The sequence below is a fragment of the Marmota monax genome, unplaced genomic scaffold (assembly GCF_021218885.2).
Source record: "Marmota monax isolate L192 unplaced genomic scaffold, Marmota_monax_Labrador192_F-V1.1 WCK01_AAM20220418_F8-fsc00001, whole genome shotgun sequence".
NCBI classification, from domain to species: domain Eukaryota; kingdom Metazoa; phylum Chordata; class Mammalia; order Rodentia; family Sciuridae; genus Marmota; species Marmota monax.
The window spans coordinates 34,728,039-34,733,031 of NW_026693777.1; the positions used below are offsets into that span (position 1 = coordinate 34,728,039).

General features: G+C 36.7%; 2 pseudogenes; both read left to right on the forward strand.

Annotated features, from left to right (window-relative positions):
* On the forward strand, positions 1–987 carry LOC124104035 (olfactory receptor 4K3-like; annotated as a pseudogene).
* A 1,429-nt stretch (positions 988–2,416) lies between these two features.
* LOC124104788 (olfactory receptor 4N5-like) lies at positions 2,417–3,338 on the forward strand (annotated as a pseudogene).
* The last annotated feature ends 1,655 nt before the right edge of the window (positions 3,339–4,993 follow it).

A 4,993-nucleotide genomic window follows, 5' to 3' on the forward strand; every position in this document is an offset into this window, starting at 1 on the left:
AAAATGGATGAAGGAAAATAGTCCACAATGTCATAATTCATACTTGTGGGACTTGGCCACTCATGGAGTATGCAGGTCCTACTCTTCATGATATTTTTATTACTTTACCTGATCACTGTATCTGGAAATATTGTAACTGTGACCTTAATCATCACTGACCCTCATCTCCATCCCCCCATGTACTTCTTTTTGGCCAAACTGTTCTTTGTTGATATTTGGCTGTCCTCAATCACCACTCCTAAGATAACCACCAACTTTCTCAGGGAGAAGAAGAACATTTCCTTTGCAGGTTGCATGTGTCAAATCTTCTTCGCCCATTTCACTGCAGCCTTTGAGATGGTGCTCCTGGTGTCCATGGCCTATGACTGCTATGTGGCCATCTGTAAACCACTCCACTGCTCCACCAATATGAACCTGCAAAGGTGCACTGGAATAGTGTTTTTTTCCTAGACTACTGACTTTGTGCATGCCGTGAGTACCTGGCTGTGATTGTGTAGCCTTTCTGTGGCCCAGGGAAATAGGTAGCTTCTTCTGTGATATGCCACTGGTGATCTAGTTGGCCTGCATGGATTCTCCTGACTTGGGAATATCAATGAATGTTAAATGTGTGACTGAGGCTGTAACTGTTTTTTCCTCTTGCTGGTGTCCTAAATGTATATTCTTTTCAGTGTTTGCCAGAGATCTAAAATTGGTGCATCTAAGGCCCTGTACACCTGCAATACCCATGTGTCACAGTGGTGGTGATCTTTTTTGTGCCTTGTATGTTCATCTATGTGTGGCCCCTCAACATCACCAGGTTGAGTAAATTTCTTGCTGTGTTTTATTCTGTTTTTATAACTCTTTTCAATCCAGCCATTTATACACTAAGAAATAAAGAGATGAAAAGGTTCTGAGAGATTCAGGAGCTATTACCTGTGTTCGAAGGAAAAGACTTTTGCTAGAAACTCATTGCATGTACTTCAAATTGAAAATACACTGACCTTATAGTATAGTTTGAAAATCAGATAATTTAGTGAAGAACTACAAATTGTTCCATTCTCTAGACACAAGTATACATTTAAGACAATTCACGGATTTTTCTTTTTTTACATTTGCACACCACACAGCTTAATGTTGTGAATTATTTCCTTAAAACCCAAACAAGAATGATTCTTCATTATGGGGAAATCAGCTGGTCATTCTTCTTATTCCATTAATGATGGGAGAAGAACCTAAATATGAACACTCATGTGTTCATCCTAATGAATAATTTTAATGAATGTGTCTTGAGTATTGTCTTAATTCCATTAAAATACTTTATCTGGTATTTTAACATTTCCCTGCCATTCTTTCATTTTACTCTTTGTGAAAATGTAACTTCATTATTATTTTTGTAGCAATATTCTAACAGGGAAAACAGAACAGAGAAAAATAAAGAAAGAAGAAACAAAATTGAATAACAATTATAACATTAGACTTTACCATGGTTTGGGTTTCATTAGCTCAAGTGAAATAAAATTAAATAATAAATTTAAAATTAATAAATAAAAATTATTCTGTTATGGGCTGGGGATGTGGCTCAAGCGGTAGCGCGCTCGTCTGGCAAGTGTGCGGCCCGGGTTCGATCCTCAGCACCACATACAAAGATGTTGTGTCCACCGAGAACTAAAAAATAAATATTAAAAAATTCTCTCTCTCTCTCAAAAAAAAATTATTCTGTTATCTTTTCAGTTTTTCAATCATAAGGACTAAATATATATTATTTCAATTATTATTTACCATTGGCCTAGAAACCTAATATATAATATCCTTGAGGCGAGTGACCATGTCTTGGCATGTTAATTCTTTTTTTCCCTTTAATCAACCTTATCATTTTTTAAAGTACATTACCACCCAACCAAAATGCCATCAAGATCCAATCACCTTCCTTAAAAACCCTCCTTTTAACAGCTTGGCATTGGTGACCAAGCTTTCAACACAAGAGTCTTTGAGGACTGTTTCATAAACATACTACAATATCTGTTACCTAGAATTTCCAATTATATATTCCTCCCCCAAATGAAATTCAATGCTCACACTCAAAATTGCCGGTGAATAATAGCAACTTTAATCATAAATGCTCAGAAGTAAAACCAGCACAAAATACTTATTACCTGGTGAATGAATAAATAAAATGTGATGTATCTATCAAAGGGTGTTATTTGGCATAAAAATAATCAGATACTGATGTATACTAAAACATGTATGAATCATGAAAATGTCAGGCTCCTTGAAAGTCCAAAAGACATAAATCCGTTTGTATCCAATGTCCATAATAACTAAAACTTAGGGGCAGAAAGTAGAATAATGATTGTCCAGAGCTGTGGAAGTGTGGTAAAATGTAATCTTTTGTGACTGTATCATTTAGTTTTGCTTTTATTCTGCAGAATGAGAAGTGATGGAGAGAGGGAACAGCACAGTGGTGACAGAATTTATCCTCCTTGGTTTGACCCAATCTCAAGATGCTGAGCTCCTGGTCTTTGTGCTAGTCTCACTTTTCTACATTGTAATTCTCCCTGGAAATTTTCTTATCATTTTGACCATAAAATCAGATCCTGGACTTACAGCCCCCCTCTACTTCTTACTGGGCAACTTGGCCTTCCTGGATGCCTCCTACTCCTTCATTGTGTCTCCCAGGATGCTGGTGGACTTCTTCTCTGAGAAGAAGGTGATCTCCTACAGAGGCTGCATCACCCAGCTGTTTTTCTTGCACTTCCTTGGAGCAGGAGAGATGTTCCTCCTTGTGGTCATGGCCTTTGACCCCTACATTGCCATATGTCAGCCTCTACACTATGCAACAGTCATGAGCCCCAGGGTCTGCTATGCATTGCTGTTGGCTCTGTGGCTTGGGGCCTTTGCCCACTCCATTGTGCAAGTGGCCCTTATTCTGCACTTGCCCTTCTGTGGCCCAAACCAGCTGGACAACTTCTTCTGTGATGTGCTACAGGTCATCAAGCTGGCCTGCACTGACACCTTTGTGGTGGAGCTCCTGATGGTCTCCAATAGTGGCCTGCTCACCCTGCTGTGCTTCCTGGGCCTTCTGGCTTCCTATGCTGTCATCCTCTGCAGAGTAAAGGGACACTCCTCAGAAGGGAAGAGCAAGGCTATCTCCACTTGCACCACCCACATTATCATTGTGTTCCTCATGTTTTCCCCATTTTTATCTACACCCCCCCTTCAGGGCCTTCCCAGCTGACAAAGGGGTTTCTCTCTTCTGAACTGTCATCTTTCCTTTGCTGAACCCTGTAATTTATACACTTGGCAAGCAGGAAGTAAAGGCTTCCATGATAAAGTTGTTAAGTCAGTATGTGGTTTGCTGAATAATATAATAAGCAAAACAAAAAGAAGAAAACGCAGTTTGAATCAATTAAATCATGTCCTCATTCATGTGCTGAATCTATCATTTAGCAAAAACTATATTATGCACATCCAATTTTCTTACATTATTCTAGGCACATTGATGAGACAGGTAAGATTCTAGGTTTCTTGAGTTGCATTCAAGTGTATAAAGACAAGTAAATCTATTAAATTTATCAGAGAACTATCTAAGAAACTACTGTCATCATAAATTACTATTCTCATAGCAATTATGGATGTGGTTAACGCAGAAATCATTTAACTGCAGTCTCTAGTATTCTTCAACCATAGCTTAAGATCATGAAAATAATCCAGAGGTATCCTAGCACTACTAGATATCATGGCAAAAAATGGAAATTTTGTATTCTGTAATCTCTGCCCACTCCCCTCATTTCTCAATATAAATCTTGTATAAGTAAATTAGAAGTCTTTAGAATATGTCATGGTCTTTTTTAAAATCCTGGAACTTAATAGATAAATCCAATGTAGACTAAATCTTATGAAGGCTAAATAGCAGCTTTAAACCACCAAACCTCTCTGTTTAGAGTAAGGCAGAGTTTGTCAGTTTGACTCTATTCTCATTTAGGGCCACACAATTTCATGTGATCTGTAAATTCTTTTGCAGTTCCTTGATGTCTACTTACTGTAAGGTACTTGTAGTATATTAATCACTGTAACAACAAAAATTATCTCTGCAGATCCAGACATATTAATGTAAGACACATAAAAATCAAAAATAAAGAAAAAATCGCAGGAAAAACTTAGATGAGGAAACACAAAGAAGCCACAGCAAGATTGACTCCTTTATCCACAACAGGAACATGAAAGCCAGAGATGGGGTGACATCTTTAGGTTGCTGAAAGAAGATAATACTCAGATACGTATGTTCAAGAGATTTTTAAAAATTCTTTAAATGAGGGTTAAGTAAAGATATTTTCTTGTTGATAAGTGAATGTTCCTTGCAGATTATGTAAGACATATGTGGCTTAACATGCATCAAAAGAAACTACAATTCATTACCAAAAGAACTTTCAATTACATATTTCACATACTCGTTAACTGTGATTTAGTGACATTTGTCTATTTCTTTATGTATTTTTCTACTTATTTTATTAATTTTTATCACTTTTCACTAATGAGATTTTTAATTAAATTTATTTTTATCTGATATAGAAAAACTTGCAGATAGTATACATTAAGAGTGTACCATGGGATTGTTTGATACGTGTATACATTGTGTTATTTTTAACTCACAGTAAAGGTATCTATATATTTTTAAAAATATTTAAATTGATTTTATTTTTTAAATACATGACATCAGAATGCATTGCAATTCTTATTACACATATAGAGCATAATTTTTATATCTCTATGTATAAAGTATGTTCACACTAATTCATGTCTTCATACATAATGATGTCTATCACATTCAACCATCATTGCTAGCCCCCTGCCCCCTCCCTTCCCCTTCCAACCCCTCTGCCCTATCTAGAGTTCATTTATTCCTCCCATGCTCCCCCTCCCTACCCCATTATGGGTCAGTCACCTTATATCAGACAAAACATTTGGTATTTGTTTTTTCCCTATATTCTTATTTGTCATTTCTTCATAGTAAAAC